This window comes from Triturus cristatus, chromosome 11 (genome assembly GCF_964204655.1).
Source record: "Triturus cristatus chromosome 11, aTriCri1.1, whole genome shotgun sequence".
Lineage (NCBI taxonomy): Eukaryota > Metazoa > Chordata > Amphibia > Caudata > Salamandridae > Triturus > Triturus cristatus.
Genome location: NC_140594.1, coordinates 336,658,723 through 336,683,916, shown reverse-complemented (window position 1 = coordinate 336,683,916; position 25,194 = coordinate 336,658,723).

The following is a 25,194-nucleotide window of genomic DNA, read 5'->3' as shown; positions in this document are numbered from 1 at the left end:
TGCATTATTTAATTGTTTTTGCAACCCTTCCAACATGGCTGACAATGTCTTTAATTCTATTCCCTCTGCCATTCTGCTCGGGAGGAGATCTGTATCCCTCACTGAAGAGTTTTTGGCACTTCAATCTGTCAAACCAATTTCTGCAATCTCCTCAGAAGCAGATGCTCTAACCCCCAATCCCCCCAACTGCTGCCAGTGACAGGTAATCCAACTGTGTCACAAACTTCAGTATGGGGCAAAGGGGAATGGGAAGACAAACAAGAGAGACTGCCTCAGGTTCCAGCCCTACTTCTAAATCTTCGTAGGACCTGCAAATAATCACAAACAATTATAGTCTCCTAACACTAAGCCTTACTGTAAATCTCTCTATGTGTTTCTTGTTACCTGTTACTCACTGAGGTGTTGCCTCTCTCTTAATATTAAATGAATTATCTGATCGAGTGGTGGAACTGTTAGCATTCAGCACGGATATACATTTTATTTAACAGAATATTCATACATTAAAAGGTTAAGAATGATCAGCAAACACAGTTCCTTGAATTATAGTCTTGTTTGAGAATGTTGCTTCACTTAAAATGAGAATATTCCGAACTATAAGATCTCTGCAGAATTTCCTTTGTTGAAGCGCTTTTACTCTAGAAGTAGAATCTTGTCTTGCTCACTTCTCTGACAGGCTTAAGGATGAGGTGATGTCTCCACAAACAGTACGCCTCACTCTTCAACAGTCCGTCAAACTAAGAACTAATTAACGCGTTAACACTGTGCTGCTGCAAGTTTATCTCTTACTTGAACTTGAGAAGGTAACTTCTCTTCACTGAAGCGCCCTCCGACACGAACTCCAAAGCTCCCACGAAGATGGAAGAACGCCAAACTGAATTCGCTCTGAATCGCTTCCAATACAAGTAGTGGTTTCTGAGAGAAAAAGCTTGATAACGCGGCTTGCTTGAATTAAACTAAATACTTAGACCACTGCAGTACACCACTGAGAACTAAAGGGTGAACTCCAAGGAAGAGCTCTCCAATCGCCGTATTCTCCTCAGAGAAAGTCCCGTTGAAGTGCGTCGCGCGAACTTCGTGCATGCGAATTGTCCCTGCTTGGGGATCTCGAGGCCCAACAACTAGCCCGAGAACCCAAGCAGGAAGTAAGCATTAACATGTCTTTCTTGTCTCTGCAAGTCGATTCCAATTTGAACAGTATTGACAATACTGCAGCCTTCGAACTTGAACTAAACCATTTCCAGTGTGGATATTTATCAGTGCACAGTTTTTTGGAACTCTTTTTAAAACAAACACTGGCGCATGATAGGGAGTTCTTGACACCCAGGGAAGATAGCTACCTACCTGTAAGTTTGTTTGGTGTACTGCAATGGCTTCCAACTGCTTCTGGGTGGGGTGGGGGAGGGGTCCATCTTGCCAGGCTGTGGGACAGGGGCATGGTGGGAGTAGTAGTGCAGGCTTCCCACACCCAGACACCTTCACTGTGAAGATGGCTACCTACCTGTAAGTATGTTTGGTGTACTGCAATGGCTTGCAACTGCTTCTGGGTGGGGGAGTGTGCCATCCTGCTCAGGTGTGGGCCAGGGTGTATGGTGGGAGTAGTGGTACAGGCCTCCCACCCACAAGCACCCTCCCAGGGAAGATGGCTACCTACCTGTAAGTTTGTTTGGTGTACTGCAATGGCTTGCAACTGCTTCTGGCTGGGGGAGTGTGCCATCCTGCTCAGGTGTGGGCCAGGGTGTATGGTGGGAGTAGTGGTACAGGCCTCCCACCCACAAGCACCCTCCCAGGGAAGATGGCTACCTACCTGTAAGTTTGTTTGGTGTACTGCAATGGCTTCCAACTGCTTCTGGATGGGGTGGGGGAGGAGTCTTTCTTGCTTGGCTGTGGGACAGGGGGCATGGTGGGAGTAGTAGTGCAGGCCTCCCACATCCAGACACCCTCCCAGGGAAGATGGCTACCTACCTGTAAGTTTGTTTGGTGTACTGCAATGGCTTCCAACTGCTTCTGGGTGGGGGAGTGCTCCATTTTGCTCAGGTGTGGGCCAGGGTGCATAGTGAGAGTAGTGGTACAGGCCTCCCACCCACAAACACCCTCCCAGGGAAGATGGCTACCTACCTGTGAGTTTGTTTAGTGTACTGCAATGGCTTCCAACTGCTTCTGGGTGGGGGAGTGCTCCATCCTGCTCAGGTGTGAGCCAGGGTGCATGGTGGGAGTAGTGGTACAGGCCTCCCACCCACAAACACCCTCACTGTGAAGATGGCTACCTACCTGTAAGTATGTTTGGTGTACTGCAATGGCTTGCAACTGCTTCTGGGTGGGGGAGTGTGCCATCCTGCTCAGGTGTGGGCCAGGGTGTATGGTGGGAGTAGTGGTACAGGCCTCCCACCCACAAGCACCCTCCCAGGGAAGATGGCTACCTACCTGTAAGTTTGTTTGGTGTACTGCAATGGCTTCCAACTGCTTCTGGATGGGGTGGGGGAGGAGTCTTTCTTGCTTGGCTGTGGGACAGGGGGCATGGTGGGAGTAGTAGTGCAGGCCTCCCACATCCAGACACCCTCCCAGGGAAGATGGCTACCTACCTGTAAGTTTGTTTGGTGTACTGCAATGGCTTCCAACTGCTTCTGGGTGGGGGAGTGCTCCATTTTGCTCAGGTGTGGGCCAGGGTGCATAGTGAGAGTAGTGGTACAGGCCTCCCACCCACAAACACCCTCCCAGGGAAGATGGCTACCTACCTGTAAGTTTGTTTGGTGTACTGCAATGGCTTCTAACTGCTTCTGGGTGGGGTGGGGTCCATCTTTCTAGGCTGTGGGACAGGGGGCATGGTGAGAGTAGCAGTGCAGGCCTCCCATCCACAAACACCCTCACTGTGAAGATGTCTACCTACCTGTAACTTTGTTAGGTCCACAATGGCTCCCAACTGCTACTGGGTGGGGTGGGTGGAGGGCTCCATCTTGCTAGGATGTGGGACGGGACATGGTGGGAGTAGTAGTACAGGCTTCCCACCCACAAACACCCTCCTTGGGAAGATGACTACCTACCTGTAAGTTTGTTTGGTATACTGCAATGGCTTCCAACTGCTTCTGGGTGGGGAAGTGCTCCATCTTGCTCATGTGTGGGCCATTGTGCATGATTGAAGTAGTGGTACAGGCCTCTCACCCACAAACAACCTCCCAGGGAAGATGGCTATCTACCTGTAAATTTGTTAGGTGTACTGCAATGGCTTCCAACTGCGTCTGGGTGGGGTGGGTGGAGGGCTCGATCTTGCTGGGCTGTGGGACAGGGGGCATGGTGGGAGTAGTAGTGCAGGCCTCCCACCCACAAACACCGTCCCAGGGAAAATGGCTACCTAGCTGTTAGTTTGATGAGGGTAATGTAATGGCTGATACATGCTTCTGGGTGGGGTGTGGGGAGTGGTCCATCCTGCTGAGGTGTGGGCCAGGGGGCATGATGGGAGTAGTGGTGCAGGCCTCCCACACCCAGACACCCACACTGTGAAGATGTCTACCTACCTGTAAGTTTTTTTGGTGTACTGCAATGGCTTTGAACTGCTTCTGGGTCGGAGGGTGCTCCATCCTGCTGAGGTGTGGGGCAGGGGGCATGGTGGCAGTAGTGGTACAGGCCTAGCACCCACAAACACCCACACTGTGAAGATGGCTACCTACCTGTAAGTTTGTTTGGTGTACTGCAATGGCTTTGAACTGCTTCTGGGTCGGAGGGTGCTCCATCCTGCTGAGGTGTGGGCCAGGGGGCATGGTGGGAGTAGCGGTACAGGCCTCCCACCCACAAACACCCTCCTAGGGAAGATGGCTACCTACCTGTGAGTGTGATGTGGGTTGTGTAATGGCTGACAAATGGGTGTGATCGGGGAAGGGCTCCATCTTGCTGATGCTGTGGGACAAGGGGGCCTGGTGGGAGTTGTAGTGCTGGCTGCCTGTACACATGCCCCCATGGTAATGTTGGTAGCTACGTTTGGGGTGAATGGGAGTGGGTGAATGTTGGATCTGTGAGACATGTTTTTGTGAGTGTGTGGTGCAGATTAATGGAATTTGTCCTAGGTGGTGTAGCTTTGTGGTTGCGCAAGACAGTACATATCAGTGTGGTGGTAGTCATTTTTTTGTACTTACCAGCCTCCACTCCCCTGGATACTCCTGTGAGACTCTCTGGATGCAGTATGGCAAGCCTTTTCTCCCCCCATGGTGTGAATGGTTTTGGTGGTATGGGAGGGCCACCTCCAGTCCTCTCAGCCAGCTCACAGTTCTTGCTTCTCCTTTCTTTGACAACCCTCTTCAGATCATGCCACCGCTTCATGATCTCCTTTTTGGATCACGGTTTGGTCCCTAATGCATTGACCCTTTGGACTATCCTTGCCCACATTTGTGTCCTTGTGGCTAATGGTGTCTGTTGGACCAGGCTACCAAACAGTTGGGGTTCCACTCTGACTATCTCATTTACCATGATTGTCAACTCACTCTCTGTGAATTTGGACATTTTATGTGTTGACATGGTGTGTGGTGTGCAAAGTGGTTGTGAGTGCAGGGGTGTGAGTGATGGGTGTGATTTTGATGTGTATGGTGTGTATGGTGTGTGATGTGCAGGGGGTTAGTGGTACAGGTGTGGAAGTGGTGGTGGTGCTGTGTGTGGTGTGAGTAGTGCTGGTGTGTTGCTTTGCCTATCCTTTGTTGTGAGGGTCGGTGGCCTTCAGTCTTGGAATGTTGCAAAGGATTGTGTTCAGGGAAGGGGCTGGTTTTATACTCAGCTATGTGGGTGTGTCCAAATGGGGTATTGCTGTCAGGTTTGTTGTGTGTGTTTTCCTGGGAATTGTATTTTTCTTTTTGCCATGTGGTTGTGCCATTGGGGTGTGTTTTTTGTATTTGGGGAGGATGGCTAGTTTGCTGTGTGCACTTTTGGGCCTTATTGTGGGTTTTTGGCTTCGTTCGCCATAGTTTTCACGGTTCGTCCGCAGCGGTGGCTAAGCTGCATCTCTTCCTCTAGCTCTCCCATTCATCCCAGTGAGCGACCACGGCGGTCGGAAACAGCGAAACGTACCGCGGGACCATCGGGGATATCCTAATTTCCCGTGCAGTGTCTCTGCTATGATTGGTGTTTTTCCCGCTGCGTATCCAGCCGCCGCGGATGAACTTTGTCCGTCACCGCCCGCTATGGGCTGTTTTTCTTGGCCCCCTTCCACCACGGTCGGTGTGTTTTTGCGGATGATCCTAATTTGCCCGCCGCATTTCCACGGTATCGGCGGGCAGTTGTTTAACGCTTCCATGGCGGACGGGGTGGTTTTCCGACCACCATCCTAATCATCCCCATAGTTTGCTAAAATATCGACTTTTTTAAATGTCTTAAAAGTAATATAAAATTAATTAAATATTAAATATAATTAAGTAGAACAAACTTAAAATAATTAAAAAAACGTTAAAATTAACAAATAATAAATGTAATGTAAAAAAAATAAACATGCATTTTTTAAAATTATATATATTAACGTAATAATATTATAAAATAATTCATTTTTTGAATTATAAAATGTAAAAAATATAATGTAAAATATAATTCCATATATATATAAGTGGTACAGTAGGGAAAGTGTTGGATAGCGGGTGGATAAAAATGACTATTCCCACTCCAGTGAGTGGAACAGTAGAGAAAATGTTGGATAGCGGATTTGTAAACATTACTATTTCCACTCTAGTGAGTGCAACAGTAGGGAACGTTTTGGATAGCAGGTGGATAAAAATTACTCTTCCCACTCCAGTGAGTGCAACAGTAGGGAAAGTGTTGGATAGCGGGTGGGTAAAAATTACTATTCCCACTCCAGTGAGTTCAACAGTAGGGAAAGTGTGGGATAGCGGGTGGGTAAAAATTACTGTTCCCACTCCAGTGAGTGCAACAGTAGGGAAAGTGTTGGATAGCGGGAGGGTAAAATGTACTATTCCCACTCCAGTGAGTGCACCAGTAGGGAAAGTGTTGGATAGCGGGTGGGTACAAATTAATATTCCCACTCCAGCAAATGCAATAGTAGGGAAAGTGTTGGATAGACTGTGGGAATAAATTAATATTCCCACTCCACCAAGTGTAACAGTAGGGAAAGTGTTGGATAGCGTAAGGGAATAATTTAGCATACCCACTCCTGCAATATAATTAACATTAATTATTAAGTACATTTTTTTCAAAATGTATTTACCTCTCACCATTTTCCCCTATAAACATCACCTACAATAATGTAAAACAATAATAAATTAACATAATTAATTAACAATTAATTAATTAACTAAAAATAATTAACCATAAAATTAATAACCATCAAAACTAAATTAATTGACATATTTAACACAATAAAATTACTTGTAATAAATATAAAATAATAAAAATTACATTAAAACTAAATTACTTCCTACCCTACTCCTGTATCAACCCTCAACCCACTCCTAAAAAAAGTACACAATTACTATATTTACAAATTAATTATTAGTAATTAATATCTAATCATTTACTAATTAAAAAACACAGTTAACATAATTGTTAATTAATTATTAATTGTTATTAATCAATTTATAATTAATTAATAATAAATTAATTAACTTAATTACCACTATAAATTATTAAATACTACATTATTAATTAATAAAATAATTAATCAATTAATTACAATTACATTACTTCCCACCCTATTACGCAAAAAGTAATTAACATATAATTAATTCTGAAATAATTCTTAAAAAATATATTAGTATTACATTTCTTCCCACCCTATTCCGCTATAAACCCACAACCCGCTACGGAATTAAATTACACAAAAATTAATTTACATAAAATTCATTACTTTAAAAAAATTCAAACATACATTACAATAATAATACATGCTTTTAACAAATATACGAACACTTAAAACACTAAAACAAAACAATATTTTTAACAACTATATTATGACTGTCAATATTACTAACTTCGATATTATGACAAACGATATTTCTGACCTTCATTTCGATTTTCTGCACCACTATATTTTTGACAGTCGATATTATGTCCACTCTTTATTTTAAACTCAATATTTTGCCATTTCGATATTTCAAATTTGATATTTTGACTGTTCACCCTTGTAGCCTGCAAAGGCAGGGTCATGGTATTTGAAAGAAGGACAAGTAGTGGTCCATTAGGATGGCGGGCGGAAAAACACCCCGACCGCCTTGGAAGCGGAAAACAACCACCCGCCGGCACTGTGGGAAAACCGGCGGCCAAATTAGGATTAACCGCCAAAATATTCTGAACGCGGCGGAACGAGGCCAAGAAAAAATGCCCGTAGCGGGCAGAGGTGGGCAAAATCTGTCCGCGGCGGTCGGAATTGCGGCGGAAAAACACCAACCTGACGCAAGTATTGCGGAGACACCTCACCGGAAATTAGGAAATCCCCGACGGTCCCGCGGTACATACCACTGTCTCCGACCACCGCGGTCATACAATGGGATGAATGGAAGAGCTGAAGCACAGCCACCGCGGCGGACAAACTGTAAAAAATATGGCAGGCGAAGCCAAAACCCCGCAAGAAGGCCAAAAATTGCACACAGAAAACTAGCCATGCCCCCCAAATACACAAAACACACCCCAATGACACAACCACATGGCAAAACGAAAAATAAAAATCCCAGGACAACACACCTGTCAGCAATACCCCAATTGGACACACCCACATAGCTGAGTATAAAACCAGCCTCTTCACAGACAGACAATCGCTTGCAAAACTCCAGGAGAGAAGGGACACATACCACAGCTGACAGGAGGGGCAAAGGACACAACATCACTAGCCACTCCACACACAGCACCACCAACACCTCCACACCAGCACAACTAACCCCCCTGCACAACACACACCATACATAGCACAACCACAACCACCACTCTCACTCCTGCCCCCACAATCACTTTGCACACCACACACCATGGCCACACAGAAAATGCCCAAATACACTGAGAGTGAGTTGAAGGTCATGGTAGATGAGATACTAAGAGTGGAACCACAGCTTTTTGGTACCCTGGTCCAACAGACACCATTAGCCACAAGGACACAAATGTGGGCAAGGATAGTCCAAAGGGTCAATGCAGTAGGTACCACTCCAAGATCAAAAAAGGAGATCATGAAGCATTGGCATGATCTGAAGAGGGTGGTCAAGGAGAGGAGGAGAAAGAACCATGAGCTGGCTCAAAGGACTGGTGGTGGCCCTCCCATTCCACCAAAACAATTCACACAATGGGAGGAGAAGGTGCTTTCCATACTGCATCCAGAGAGTCACACAGGAGTAGCCGGGGGAGTGGAGGCTGGTAAGTACAAACAAATGACTACCGCCACTCTGCTATGTACTGTCTTGCACAACTACAAAGCTACACCACCTAGGACACATACCATCCATCTGCACCACACACTCACAAACACATGGCTCACAGATCCAATATACACCCACTCCCATTCACCCTAAACGTAGCTACCAACATTACCATGGGGAATGTGTACAGACAGACAGCACTACAACTCCCACCAGGACCCCTGGCACACAGCATCAGCAAGATGGATCCCTCCTCCCACCCCACCCAGAAGCATGTGTCAGCCATTACACAACCCACATCAAACTCACAGGTAGGTAGCCATCTTCCCTGGGAGGGTGTCTGGGGATGGGGGTCCTGCACCACTACTCCCACTATGCCCCCTGTCCCACAGCCTAGCAAGATGGATGCCTCCCCCCCGCAGTTGGAAGCCATTACACCACCCTCATCAAACTTACAGATAGGTAGCCATCTTCACAGTGAGGGTGTGTGTGGGAGGTAGGCCTGCACTACTACTCTCAGCATTCCCTCTGTCCCACACCTGAGCAGGATGGAGCACTCCCCCACCCAGAAGCAGTTGGAAGCCATTACACCACCCTCATCAAACTCACAGGTAGGTAACCATGTTTCCTGGGAGGGTGCCTGGGGTGGGGGGCCTGCACTACTACCCCACCATACCCCTTATCCCACAGCCTACCAAAATGGATCCCTCCCCCCACCCCACCCAGAAGCATGTGTCAGCCATTACACAACCCACATCAAACTCACAGGTAGGTAGCCATCTTCCCTGGGAGGGTGCCTGGGGGAGGGAGGCCAGTACCACTACCCCCACCATACCCCCTGTCCCACAGCCTACTAAGATGGATCCCTCCCCCCACCCCCACCCCACCCAGAAGCATGTGTCAGCCATTACACAACCCACATCAAACTCACAGGTAGGTAGCCATCTTCCCTGGGAGGGTGTCTGGTGGTGGGGGGCTCGCATCACTACCCTACCATACCCCCTGTCCCACAGCCTACCAAGATGGATCCCTCCCCCACCCAGAAGCATGTGTCAGCCATTACACAACCCACATCAAACTCACAGGTAGGTGGCCATCTTCACAGTGAGGGTGTCTGGGGGTGGGAGGCCTGCACCACTACTCCTACCATGCCCCCTGTCCCACACCTGAGCAGGATGGAGCCCCCCCCCACCCCACCCTACCCAGAATTAGTTGGAAGCAATTGCAGTACACCAAAGAAACTTACAGGTAGGTAGCCATCTTCCCTGGGAGGGTGTTTGTGGGTGGGAAGCCTGCACCACTACTCCCACCATGCCCCCTGTCCCACAGCCTACTAAGATGGATCCCTCCCCCCACCCCCACCCCACCCAGAAGCATGTGTCAGCCATTACACAACCCACATCAAACTCACAGGTAGGTAGCCATCTTCCCTGGGAGGGTGCCTGGGGGAGGGAGGCCAGTACCACTACCCCCACCATACCCCCTGTCCCACAGCCTACTAAGATGGATCCCTCCCCCCACCCCCACCCCACCCAGAAGCATGTGTCAGCCATTACACAACCCACATCAAACTCACAGGTAGGTAGCCATCTTCCCTGGGAGGGTGTCTGGTGGTGGGGGGCTCGCATCACTACCCTACCATACCCCCTGTCCCACAGCCTACCAAGATGGATCCCTCCCCCACCCAGAAGCATGTGTCAGCCATTACACAACCCACATCAAACTCACAGGTAGGTGGCCATCTTCACAGTGAGGGTGTCTGGGGGTGGGAGGCCTGCACCACTACTCCTACCATGCCCCCTGTCCCACACCTGAGCAGGATGGAGCCCCCCCCACCCCACCCTACCCAGAATTAGTTGGAAGCCATTGCAGTACACCAAAGAAACTTACAGGTAGGTAGCCATCTTCCCTGGGAGGGTGTTTGTGGGTGGGAAGCCTGCACCACTACTCCCACCATGCCCCCTGTCCCACAGCCTACTAAGATGGATCCCTCCCCCCCCCCCACCCCACCCAGAAGCATGTGTCAGCCATTACACAACCCACATCAAACTCACAGGTAGGTAGCCATCTTCCCTGGGAGGGTGTCTGGTGGTGGGGGGCTCGCATCACTACCCTACCATACCCCCTGTCCCACAGCCTACCAAGATGGATCCCTCCCCCACCCAGAAGCATGTATCAGCCATTACACAACCCACATCAAACTCACAGGTAGGTAGCCATCTTCCCTGGGAGGGTGCCTGGGGGAGGGAGGCCAGTACCACTACCCCCACCATACCCCCTGTCCCACAGCCTACTAAGATGGATCCCTCCCCCCACCCCCACCCCACCCAGAAGCATGTGTCAGCCATTACACAACCCACATCAAACTCACAGGTAGGTAGCCATCTTCCCTGGGAGGGTGTCTGGTGGTGGGGGGCTCGCATCACTACCCTACCATACCCCCTGTCCCACAGCCTACCAAGATGGATCCCTCCCCCACCCAGAAGCATGTTTCAGCCATTACACAACCCACATCAAACTCACAGGTAGGTGGCCATCTTCACAGTGAGGGTGTCTGGGGGTGGGAGGCCTGCACCACTACTCCTACCATGCCCCCTGTCCCACACCTGAGCAGGATGGAGCCCCCTCCCACCCCACCCTACCCAGAATTAGTTGGAAGCCATTGCAGTACACCAAAGAAACTTACAGGTAGGTAGCCATCTTCCCTGGGAGGGTGTTTGTGGGTGGGAGGCCTGCACCACTACTCCCACCATGCCCCCTGTCCCACACCTGAGCAGGATGGAGCCCTCCCCCACCCAGAAGCAGTTGGAAGCCATTGCAGTACACCAAACAAACTTACAGGTAGGTAGACATTTTCCCTGGGAGGGTGTCTGGGGGTGGGGGTCCAGCACCACTACTCCCAACATTCCCTCTGTCCCATACCTGAGCAAGATGGAGCACTCCCCCACCCAGAAGCATGTGTCGGCCATTACACAGCCCACATCAAACTCACAGGTAGGTAGCCATCTTCCCTGAGAAGGTATCTGGGGGTGGGAGGCCTGCACCACTACTCCTAACATTCACTCTGTCCCACACCTCAGCAGAATGGAGCACTCCCCCACCCAGGAGCGGTTGGAAGCAGTTGCTGTACACCAAACAAACTTACAGGTAAATAGTCTATTATGTGCTCCCACCCATTTTTCACTAATTAAATGATGCCATATGAAAACACCAGCCCTCTCATTGCACAAAGAGGCATACCTTCCCCATTGCCAAGCAACGCGTGCACACAGGTAAGCTAAGGAAACTGTCACAGCCACCAAAGTGTGACACACCAATGCACAAGTAGAAGAAAGTCAGGGCACAATCATGCACAGCACCTAGTTACATGTGCATCGCCATGGGGCAAGTGCAACAAGTACCATTCGAAAAATATGAAAGCATGTGTAGTGGCACAAATCAAGATATGCACACGACAGGACAAAGGGATGCAGGAGATGACAATGGCCAGTCCATGGCCAGATGTGACGTCTGCTAGGTCAGACAAATAAATAAAACAAATTTCGTTGCGCGCGCTGCATCACATTTTGCACCAGCACACCCATTCACACAATTGCAGCAGTGAGAGGCATGGAGACATGTGGAAATGGCGGTTGGCATGCTCCGCCGCCTGAATGGCAGAGCCTCATGTCAATGTAAGGCACCAAAAGCGTGGTAGCTACTGCCTGGCCCTGGCGGTGAGTCACCAGCACACCTATTGACATAAGTGCAGTAGTGAGAGGCATGGAGACATGTGGAAATGGTGGCTGGCATGCTCCGCCACTGCAATCGCGGTAGTGCACCCAGGGCCTCTGCGTTGTGTCACCGCCATGGAGCATGCCCTTACAGCCAATGGGAGCCATGATTGTTGTGGCATGATGCAAGTTTGAAGATCGCGGTAGGCTGCTCCGCCACCACGGAGGCGGTCATTGGATGCATTTGAAAGGGTCTGTGTACCCAATGCCACAGCTTTTCCTCCCTTCACATGTATGTATGAGCGACCTGTGTTGTGTTGTTAGCCATACATTGACGCAGAAGGTTGTTCATGCTATAGTCAGGACAGTGATTGCTTGGCTGGATGGCTGTGTGTGCCCCTGTAGTCTTTTCTCAGTGTGAGCCCAGCTGGCCTGCACAGTCCCAACCTACAAAGACAAGGACACCTCACTCAACTTACAGAGTAGGAGATCAATCTTTTCACATTGCACTCCAGCTATGGGACATCTCAGCACTGTATTTTGCATACAACTGCCCTTGTGAATGGCATTTTGTATTTGTGTGATCATGTCCCTCAATGTGACCACCATGACACATTCAACTATTTACAGGACAGGGACATTGATGGCTGCGCAGTCTTGGACACAGCGAGTCCACCCCCAAACACAGGTTGACATGTGATGTATGTGTTGCTCAAGCCAAAAATGGACTGGAGTGTAGGCAGGCTGAGGGATAAAACAGTAGATTTCCCGTATATAAGGAGTATCGGACCTATATTATGTTAGCATGATGCATCTATACGTATACTTTTTGTTTGATATATATGCTTTTGCTTGGAGGAAACTCGTTTATTTCCTCCCTGTATATCTATTGCTAAAAGAGTAGGCCGAGAACCATACAGACGCCCGCTTCTGAACATATGCTCGAGCACGGGCTGTGATCATGCGTTGATCACGTGCAGTTGTCAGGCCCCAGTTCATCTGAGTTACTGGTAGCAGCTGAAGGTAGGCTGTTTTACTCAACTGTTCTAAGACTCAAGGTCGCATCTGGCTTTGGGGGCGATAAGCGCATTCCTGGAGGCGCCGTGTCTACACTCCCAGGCACCAAGACGAAAGGGAGTCACCCCTCCTGACCTCATCAGTAATAGATAGTCAAGCCTTTGTACTGGTCTGATGTGTGCCACATATGGTCTTTCCCTAGAGCTCAAGGGCCAACTGGTAATTCTCTTTTTACAGTGATTGTATGTGTTGAACCGAAAAGTATATAACCTCATGTTTGAATACGAGCCAACAGTCTTCTCGGCGCACCTGATGGGTGAGGTTCGGAGAGGCTCCTCTGTAGAGTATTTTGTTTAATAAACGATTGAACCTTCTTCACTGCCAACTGACTGATTATTTGGTAATGGTACTGGGACTATTAGTAGGTATAGTCCTTTAGTTTATTTTTATGGTACATCAGTTGGCGACTCCGGTGGGACTCGGGTGGTAAGGACAAGGGGTAATTCTGGTCGAGCGGGTGGATGGAAAAAGCTGCTAGTGACCCTTCACCGGAGTCCTACTGGCATAACCCAGGAGCTGACCGTGTTTGTCTTCAGGAGTTGGAAGTGGAGAACAAGCAATTGTACTTGTGTGCACCAGGTGAGTGGAATTGTTTTTGATGTTCTTGGCATGCACTGTTGAGCAGTGTTTTTAAAGCAGTTAAAATGTGTAAGTATTTGGTGAACAGTGTACCACAGAGAATCTTGGGGTTCTGACAGGGCAGCATTGTGGTGGCTGCATGTATAGATTCTTCATGGACCTTTTGTGAATAATAGAGACGCCGATCGGATGCCCGGTGTGAATGGGTGGGCGGAATTACGCAAATCTCCGCGAAATGGTTTAAAATCTCCGCGAACATGCAGAAATTCCGCGAACACGCGGAATTGCTTGTTTGCGATGCTTTTTTCCTGTTCGTGACCGCTGTTTGCGTGCTCGGGGGGAAATATCTTGCGAACACGCATTTTGAGATCGCGAACAAGCAAAAATTCTGCGAAGCCGCGGAAAGCCGAATTTTGGACAATTCCGCGTTCTCCGCGGAACGATAAATTACCTAATTTCCGCAAATTCCGCGAGCGGAAAGGAATTTGCCGCCCAGGCCTTCCAGTGTGGCACGTGTGATGCGCGCGCAGCCGGACTGCTCTCGGAAAAGCCTGTGGCTGTACCTGGGTAGCCTTGGGAACACCTCTGAAGCGGTGCTAATGAAGCGGGTTTAGTCAGAATAATCCCAAGAGTGAACCAGGAAGGCTGCGGGATTGTCTGTAGGTCGGTCTGTGGTTATACCTGTCTGACGGTCTCTTGGTAGTGTTTGGACTGCTTGATTTTGGTATCTGTCGGTCTTGGAATCTGAATTTGATTGATTCTCAACAAACAGGAGTCGACGGGCTCTGTTCTTTGTTTGGAAAGACATCATTTTGAATATCTGTATAAGTATATATATATTATTGTCTTGTGTATGTTTGAATGAGCGTGAGGTTGTATGTTTTGCGAATGTTTGAACATGGCCATGTTTGGAAGTTTATTTTTATGATCGAATGAGGAACGCGTGACGACCATAACTATGCCGTGTGTTAGCAAATTGAGTTGTTTTGGATGTTGTTGCCACCATAATGATACGCGCTTGGCTGAAAGTCAACCTGCCCCGCCTGAGGGCAGCCCAAGTTATGATATGTATGTAAAGCATGGTATTACACCTCTCTTGTTTAATACACTATGCCATAAATATACTAAAGATAATGTGAAATTACAATGGCCCTTAACCGGGTCTTTTGATGAGAAAAAGATCAATTTTCTGCAGTATCGATTATTTTCCAAACGTAGTCGACAGTCAATGTTTGACTCCCTAAGCCTGTGGCAGAAGGAAGCAAAGCGTAGACATATGCGGGAGGAGAAAGTATGTAGGATGAAAGGAAATCAGACGATTACGCAGAAAGCTATAGCTTATGATAAAGCACAAACTGAACACGGGATTGATTGTGCAGACAGACAATTTAGATTGCAAGTGGATAAGACCTATGTGGCTAGGACTGATGCGGAAGATGAGATAGAGGATTTATTGGATACTAGTCCACCTCTACCTTATGCTCCACAGCGTATATATCCCGTTGTTCCCCCGACTGTAGTACAGGCCCCTTCAGCTTCCGCTCCTGTTGATTCGTCTTCCCTTGCCTCTCCGGGAGCGTCCTCTGTTTTGTTTCCCTCAGTGTGTGAGACGGCTACTTTATGGCCTGTTACATTGCCGCCTTCCGTTACGTCCACAGCTGTTTTGTCTCCCCCCACCCCTGTGTGGGCTTCCCTTTCTGCGAGCACGACCCCATCTCCAGCTGTTTCGACTCCATTTTGTGCTCCGGGGGATTTCGACGCACGGAAGTTGTTTACCCGTTCGGCTGTAGGACCGAATGAGAAACAGATGATTGAGAATCAGTAATCCCAGTGGATGCGACAGCCTATTTACACTATAACTGATATATGGAACACGCTTCGAGACTATGAGCCTGTTATGCAGCAACATGCCTTGAAACACATGACTGCACGTATTATCACTCTCTGGGAACAGTGTTTTCCAGGAGGGATGGCCCCCAAGTGATGTATGGCATCCGGGAAAGGGCTCATAAGTCTGAACTTAGCCCAGATGAAGTGTATGGAAATGTGGAGGTTTAATTAAATTATCGAGAACGGATGCATCAAAAGTGTCCCTCGTGGGACACTCAGCAGCCTATGCGAGAAGTTCACCCTATCTTTCATCCTGAAATACCGGAACTAAAAGATGACCAGGGCGTGGTGACTAGACCTTGTGTAGAGGCCCGAGTGCAGGAGCAATGGGTTTACACCCCCTGGAAGAGGAGTGAAGTCCTCTAGCTAAGATCACAATTACCCGACCCCCGTAAGAATCCCACGGCTTATTATAAAGAGCTCACAGAAGCGGCCTCTTCGGCCGTCATGACCTTAGCTGACATAGAGCTATTTTTGCATTGTTAGTTCCCGTTGGCGTATGGCGTCAGGTGCATGATCAGGACCATGCTCAAGAATTCGGCGGAACATGGGAGCAGATAAAAGATTGGGACAAGGATCGTAAGCCTGGAGATAAGCCAAAACCTGAATTATTGACATTACCTGGCCGTATTATCACTTACATGCATTCCTTAATTCCCCCTCGTAAGGTGGATTGGGACTAAATGACCGCATGTAAACAGAAGGAAGATCAAAATGTGTATCTGATTTTTTCACTAGATTTGAGGGCTTATTCATTGATTTTAGTTGACAGGATTTATCGTTGGAAGCGGTATACGATTATTTGTTAATCGTTTTGTGACCAATTTGTTACCAGAAGTCTCTGCACGGCTACAAGCCGCTGAAAGTACCTGGACCACTTCCACGCCCTCGGTAATATTGAGTATGATCCAATATTACGAACATAGAGAAAATGAGTGTAAGGATAGGATGGAAAAGAGAGCGAAGGATCTTAAAACACGGGTGTTGTTGCAACAAGTTGTTCAAGGACGAGGCAGAGAGAGAGGCGGTAGAGGGTTCGTCCCAAGGGGGGCGGGAACTGGACGAGGCAGAAGGCCGGCTGTCGTTTTAGGAATAAATCAGTGTGCTTATTGTAAGGAGGAAGGGCATTGGCGTTTTCAGTGTTCGTTGTTGCCGGCCCAGAACGGGGATATGAGAAGTAGAGGAAGAGGTCGCGGAAGTGTGGATCGCAGTGATATAATTATTTCGATCATCCAAGAGGTAGGCAGTATTATAATGAGGAGTGTGCAATGGACGCGACCGAAGGCTATGCTTATACATAGGATAGCCATGGACAGAGTGAGGGCCAGGTGTCAGTACCCGTTGATCAGCAAGGACCTTATGTAGAGGCGCATTTGATGGGGACATCTGAAAAGTTTTGAGTTGATACGGGTGCAATGAATAGTTCTATTTCTCGTTCCCTGGTCCCAGGGGCTGCTCTGTCCGGGCACAATAATGTTTCGGTAGGATTCTCGGGATATCCGGTGGTGAGCCCCATCTCCAAACCTATTCCTTTTACAATTGGTCCTGTTACGATAAACTCCCCGTTTCTTTTGACTTCCCATTGTGGCGAAAATTTGTTGGGCTTGGATTTGTTGAAGAAATTACATGCTAAGATTCATTGTTCACCTGATGGTGTTTACTTGACTATTAATTCCCTTGGGAAGCATACTTTGCAGTGTTTCTCTAAAAATGAACCCTTCCCTCCTGAGTTTGCTGTTATCCCAGCAACATTGTGGGCCACTGGTGACACAGATATAGGATTATTAAAGATTCCGCCCCTTTTGTATTACTTTGAAGAAAAATGCTCGGCTTCCTCGTATACCTCAGTGTAAAATTTATCCGGCAGGCGAGAAGGCTTTGCTCTCCATCATACAAGATATGGTAAAAAGGGGTGTGGTGGAGGAGACGGCTGCTAATGTGTGTAACAGCCCCATTTTGCCTATCTTAAAGAGAGCCCCTGTTGGAAGCGATCCTGACTATGTTGATACCTATCGTTTTGTGATTGATTTGCGTGCAATTAATAAAATAGTGGTGCCCCAATACCCTGTGGTTTCAGACATCACTGCTATTCTCACTTTGATTCTTCCTACTGCTAAATATTTCTCTGTGATTGATTTAAAGAATGCTTTCTTTAGCATTCCGATTCATCCTGATAACCGCCATATTTTTGGCTTCTCATTGTCTGGTCGCAGCTTCCGGTTCTGCCGTGCTCCCCAGGGGTACGCAGAGAGTCCTAGTATTTATAGTCAAGCTTTGAAAACATTGTTGAATGATTGGTCTTGCCCCCCGGTAATGTGCTTTTGCAATACGTAGATGATTTGTTAGTGGCTTCTGATACCGAGGAAGGTTGCAAGAAGGCCACCGTACAATTATTGTCTCATTTGGCTGCTAATGGCAATAAAGTATCCCTTTCTAAATTTCAATATTGTCGACAGGAGGTGACCTATCTCGGTCATCTACTGTCGAAGGAGGGGAGGAGACTAACCTCTGAGCGTGTGAATACCATTTTTAATATGTCTGTACCTCGTACTCAGTGTGATGTTCGTGCATTTCTTGGCATAACTTCTTACTGTCGCCAATGGATCCCTAATTTTTCCCATATTACTAAACCTCTTCTGTATTTAACTACTAAAGATGTGCATGAACCTTTACCCTGGACTGATGCTTGTCAAGATGCTTTTGACTCTTTGAAATCTGCACTTTGCTCTGCACCTGTTCTTGGTACTCCTGACTACCGAAAACCTTTTGTGCTTTACGTACACAAGGTGGACGGTTGCTCGCTTTCTGTTTTAACACAAGGATTTGGTGGTAAGCAGAGACCTTGTGCCTATTTCTCGGCGGTGTTAGATAACGTCACCAGAGCACTCCCTAGCTGTTTAAGAGCTACTGCTGCGGTTGTGGTGGCTATTCAGCAGTCGGAAGGGCTCGTTCTTAACACTGGTACCGCATGCTGTGGATACATTATAGAACAAAACAAAGACCCACCACCTTACGAGTGCGCGTCTTATTGGATACAAATTGACTTTGTTTGCTCCACATTTTACGATTAAACGATGTGCCACTCTGAACCCTGCTGCGTTACTACCCCTCCCTTCGAATGAAAAGAACAATGATGTTCATGATTGTATATTTCGGACTGAGGAAGAAACGAAGGGATGGGTAGATCTGACTGACACTCCTCTATTTGACCCTCAAGGGGAGTTGTACGTCGACGGCTCTTGTTTCAAGTTACCAGTTGGGATGACAACTGCTGCATATGCGATAACTACTCTTCATACTATAGTTGAGGCTTCTCGAGTACCCTATCAGTCTGCACAGGCGGCTGAATTAGTGGCATTGTTTTGGGCCTGTGAGTTAAGTGAAGGACTGAGAGTAAATATTTACACCGATAGCCAGTACGCTTTTGGCGTGGCTCATAGTTTTGGCCGACTTTGGGCAGAAAGAGGTTTTCTTACTTCTCATGGTCAGCGAATACAGCATGGCCCCTTGATTTTGCGATTACTGACAGCATTGACGTTACCAGAAATAGTGGCTGTAGTCAAATGTAGTGCACACAAGGCAGTGGTTGATGCAGTGGAAAGAGCGAATTGGGAGATTAGATGCAGATGGTTGTTGAATTGATCTGACAGAAAAGCAGCGGTTGCTATTGCCTAATGTATTAGAGAATGCGGTGGTGACAATGGCACATGGTTCAGCTCATATTGGGGTGAAAGGTATTTGTGCATTATTAGATCCTGTATGGTACAATCCCAATATTTCTAGGACCGCTGCTCATTTTGGTACAATATTGCATGGTTTGCTTACGACATAATCCAGGGGGCAGGGAGCCTGTTCTGAGTGCAAACTTTGCACCACCATCTTTGCCTTTTGAGGTGCTTCAAATGGATTATATCCAGTTGGAGCACGTTAACAATTTGAAGTATGTCCTGCTCGTGGTATGCGCCTTCAGTAAATGGGTGGAAGCCTACCCGACAAAAAAACTGCTTTGGCAATGGCAAAAGCCTTGGTAAAGGAGTATTTCCCTCGCTACGGATTGCCTCGTGTGATCTGGAGTGACAACGGAAGACATTTTAATGCAGAACTCATCACACATATGTGTAATGGACTACAGATTAAACAGAAATTCCATGCGGCTCGACACCCCCAGTCCGCTGGGTTGGTCGAGAAGTATAATGGGATATTAAAGCTCAAATTAGCTAAAATTCAAGAAAGTACTGGATTGAGGTGGCAAGATGCTCTGCCGCTGGCATTAATGTCAATACGAGTTACCCCACATTCTCGTTCTGGTTTGTCTCCCTATGAGGTCATTTTTGGCCGCCCTGCTAATGTTTGGGGCGTCCCGAGACCCAGAACGTTTCGTGATATAGAGTATCCTATGCTGACAGACCATTTGTATGCTTTGACTAAAGATCTTCGTTCCATTCATTAACAGGTCTCAGCAGTTTTGAAGCCCCTGCTGGAGGGTCCTGGACATCGCTTGGAACCAGGACAGTGGGTTCTGGTCTGTAACTATCAGCAGAAATCCAGCTTGGATCCTCGTTGGTCTGAACCGTTTCAAGTCTTGTTGGCCACGCGGACGGCGGTAAAAGTGAACGGCAAGCGACACTGGATTCATGCGTCGCATCTGAAAAAACTACCCCTTCCGCTTCAATATGATCAGCAAATCCAGGACGGGGTTCTGACTCAGGAAAGTGAGCAAGTTCCTTGATTCGTCCCATTTTCTGACGCCCAGGTAATTGGAGAAGGGTAAGGAGAAGGTGCACCGGGCTCGGAAGGGCCTCTGTCATCAACACAATTGATCGCCCCAGATTCTGTTGTTCCTACAGCTAACTCAGAGGCTCACAGTGCCCCTGTTTTACCGGACTCGTCCTCCTCTGTTGTGTTTCTCTGATCAAGAAGTGCATGGCCATACTCGGTACAAGCTGCAGCCCAGAAAACAACACGGTACACCAGGTGAACATGGTAGGAGATAGGGAGAGACTTGCGTGATAGGGTACAGACCTATGCTATGAATGTTTGTTAGATACGCTTCTGGTGTACTGAGCGAGACACTGGACTGAACGCGCTGAGAGCCTTGAACATTTGTTTGCTCTGTTCAGAAAGAAAGACTGAATTTCATGTTCAACGTGGCCCAGGTTGTGTTTTTTTCAAGGGTTGTGTGAGAACATAACTCCAACGTGAGAAGTTTGTTTTGGTATTATCTGTGATGAACAATAGGAGCCTGCCTGTGAGGCTCTAAACGGACACAGGAAAGAAGCACCCTCTGGCAGGTTGGACTGCATTGCCCTAGTTTATTGTTGGACTTTTAGTTAGCATGTATCCCTTTCCTCGTTTTGTTCCTGGAGAGGAACGTCCTTTTGTACCACGCTATTTTCCTACATATATGCCTGTTTTTCTAGTTGGACCAATCGTGTTAAAATTGCATTTATAGCTGCTATAGCAATATTGCTAATTATATTACTGGGAGTATTCATATATTTAGAATTTCGCCACCCTATGCGTACTGTTTTAAGAACAACTACCCCACCTCCGGAACATTTGTTTCATACTTTAGCCCCTCATAAGGAAAGGCATCGTCAGACCTATGTGAAAAATGCATTCATTGAATGCTTCAGCAAGTACACTGTGCCACCAATACTACAAATTGCTGGGTTTGTGGTCTTATACCATCCGTTATGCACAAGCACGACTTATTTATATCCCTACCATTGTCTCATCTGGGAAGTTGCGAGGCTTGGTTCAAATTGCTTTCTATGATGTATATGCATTACACACTGGACGCTCAAAGGTTTTCAGAGAGGGATTATGAAATGATTTTAGCATATATTGAGGTTCATCAAGGATTCAACCCTGAAGGGAATAATGGAGAGGGAACCTTAGACCTAAATGCTTGTATGAATATGTATATAACGCATGAAAATACCACTTGGTTGAAAAATGATATTTTGGACTTTGTTGAATTAAATTTCACTCAATATTATTGACACTTTCAGGACCGTAATGTTACTGAAGATAGGGCTATTCCAGTGCCTGTATTAAACAGTACCTCTACATTTTGTGTTCAAGGAGTAGGGCCAATGTAATTACACTTATCAGTTGCGTAACTTTAGCAGCCCTCCGTTGTTAACCCCTCCTAATGTATATTTTGTCTGTGGAGAAAGTGCTTATACTTGGCTTCCGCGAGGTTGAACTGGACGTTGCTATCTGTCCTTCCTGTACCCTCCACTCAATATTGCCCCTTCTAATTATCACAAGGATCACCGACTAGATGAATGTAGCGTCCTTATTAGGAGAAATAAAAGGGTGATAGATACACCCGATATAGATCAGACCGATACTCCACTGCAGCATTTCACCGACATTATGAAGGGAGTGTTACCCCTTTGGGGGCCTATGATTACAAGCCGAGAAGTACGACGTTTGTCTAGAGTAGTTGAAGGGGTAATTAACACTACTGCAGCAATACTGACCAATATAACAGTAGAGCTACAGGCGACCAGACTCGTTTCGCTTCAAAACTGTATGGTTTTGGACATTATCTTGGCAGCTCGAGGAGGAGCATGCCATGTGATCGGCAGCTCTTGCTGTGTTTATATTCCTGACTCCGCCTTCTCCGGTCATTTGGCTATACACAAGCTACATCGTTTAGCTTCCGAGATACATGTAGAAACTGGTACGTGGTCTCTCTCTGATTGGTTCTGGGGTTTGCTGTCTACTTGGGGATGGAAAATTTTGATGGTGCTGGCATGTATAGCCGGTATCATATTCACGTGTTGTGTTTGTGTACAATGTGGACCTGCATGTTGCTCTTATTGCGCGACAAAACTCACTTCCTCTGTGTCTGGTCCATCCCCAACAGTGGTAAAAGCTCAGCTAGTTCAGCAGGAGCTCAAAGACTTAATGCAGATTGATGAGGGAATATTTGAAGATTGAACTGTTTTCGTTAGCTACATCATGCTAAAAGGGCAGTTCTGAGGGATAAAAAAGTAGACTTCCCATATATAAGGAGTATCGGACCTATATTATGTTAGCATGATGCATCTATACGTATACTTTTTGTTTGATATATATGCTTTTCCTTGGAGGAAACTCGTTTATTTCCTCCCTGTATATCTATTGCTAAAAGAGTAGGCCGAGAACCATACAGAAGCCATCTTCTGAACATATGCTCGAGCACGGGCCGTGATCACGCGTTGATCACGTGCAGTTGTCAGGCCCTAGTTCATCTGAGTTACTGGTGGCAGCTGAAGGTAGGCTGTTTTACTCGACTGTTCTAAGACTCAAGGTCGCATCTGGCTTTGGGGGTGATAAGCGCATTCCTGGAGGCGCTGTGTCTACACTCCCAGGCACCAAGACGAAAGGGAGTCACCCCTCCTGACCTCATCAGTAATAGATAGTCAAACCTTTGTACTGGTCTGATGTGTGCCATATATGGTCCTTCCCTGGAGCTCGAGGGCCAACTGGTAATTCTCTTTTTACAGTGATTGTATGTGTTGAACCGAAAAGTATATAATCTCATGTTTGAATACGAGCCAACAGTCTTCTCGGCGCACCTGATGGGTGAGGTTCGGAGAGGCTCCTCTATAGAGTATATTGTTTAATAAACAATAGAACCTTCTTCACTGCCAACTGACTGATTATTTGGTAATGGTACTGGGACTATTAGTAGGTATAGTCCTTTAGTTTATTTTTACGGTACATCAAGGCTACATGGTTGTTTCAGTGCTGGCATCTGGCATGTGTGTGAGATGTGCAGACTGTGTTCCCCCTCACACCTGCAGATGTACCATGTGAGATGTACTCTAGTCTCTGATTGACATATCGTTGGATTTGTGATGAGTTTGTATCTTGCTGCTATACTGATAGATGGTGGTACATAACACTGTGTCACTGATCATTTCCCCTTCTTGTCTCCCATGTGTAAGGCCGTGTGGAGGGCCATTGCAGCCAAGGTGCGAGCTCTGGGGGTCTCAAACTGATGGCGCACCCACTGACACAAGAGGTGGGACGACATCAGCCGGCTGGCAAAGAATGTGGCGGAGATGACCTTGGGGCTGCTTCCTCACACTGGGCGTTTGGCACAGTTCAGTATGACACCACTAATGGGCTGCATCTTGGCGGTGACTCAGCCTAAGCTAGATGCACATTTGAAGGAGCATCAGCAGCAAGGCAGGGGTGAGCATTTGGGGAGGGTGACTTTGGCTGGGAGTGGCTGCATGTGTACATAGCCTGTGCCAGCGCTGGCCTATGTGATGTTGGTAGTGTGCTGCAGTGATATGTAAGTGGCTGCTGGGCTGGGTGCCGGTGTCACGCATTTGCCCTTCCTGTACTTACAAAGGTAATTTGAATGCTGTGCATTCCCATTGCATTCTGAGTTGTGCTCTTCAGGTTTCTTCTGCATTGGGGTAGTCTGGGGAATCCCATGGTAGGGAACGGCAGTATTCCCGATCTGATTGCCAATTTTGGTGGATATGTGATGATTTTGTATCTTGCTGCTATACTGATAGATGTCGGTACATGGCACTGTGTCACTGATCATTTCCCACTCTTGTCTACCATGCCTGCAGCTCAAGGTACACCAGCGTAATGCCGTGTGGAGGGCCATTGCAGCGAAGGTGCGAGCCCTGAGGGTCTCAAACCAACGGCGCACCCACTGCCACAAGAGATGGGACGACATGAGCCGGCTGTCAAAGAATGTGGCGGAGATGACCTTGGGGCTGCTTCCTCGCACTGGGCATCTGGCACGGCGCAGTATGACACCACTAATGGGGTGCGCCTTGGCGGTGACACAGCCTGAGTTGGATGCACGTTTTAAGGAGCATCAGCAGCAAGCCAGGGGTGAGCATTTGGGGAGCCTGAATTTGCCTGGGAGTGGCTGCATGTGTACAGGGCCTGTGCCAGCGCTGAGCTCTGGGTGCCTGTGGCATGCATTTGCTCTACCTGTACTTACAAAGGTGATTTGGATGCTGTGCCTTCACATTACATTCTGAGTTGTGCTCTTCAGGTTTCTTCTGCATTGGTGTAGTCTTGGGAATCCCATGGGAGGGAACGGCAGTGTGCCCAATCTGACTGTGCGTACATCAATGCGTCCATTGCATGCAACTTTATTTGGGAGGCCTACACATCTTATGGCAATGTGCAGCATTATATTGTCCCCAAGGTACGACATGGTGGGTGGCATGGGCTAATGTCCATTGTGGACTGTCATGTTGTAGTCTGGGTCTGTGTTGTCCTCTCCTTTTCCATCCAGTTCTGTCATTGGCAACAAGTTGTGTGTACCCATCACGTCACAAGGTGTGCTCAGAACTAGTTATGTGTCTGTTTGAACAGAGCCACAAGCAGGGTGTTGTGCTGTGTGGTGATCACATGGCTCACTCATGCATGAGTATCCTGTTTCCACGCACTGCTTGAGTCTATGTAGTGAGTTGGCACGATGTGATTGCACAGGGTGGTGTGCAACATGTAGATTTGGTCAACTTTTGTCATGCATTGCTTGCATATGTTTGTTCTGTTGCTGCCACTGACCTGACCCGACATCTCTCTCTCCCATGCAGCATCACCTGTGGTTACTGAGGGACAGGAGAATGACA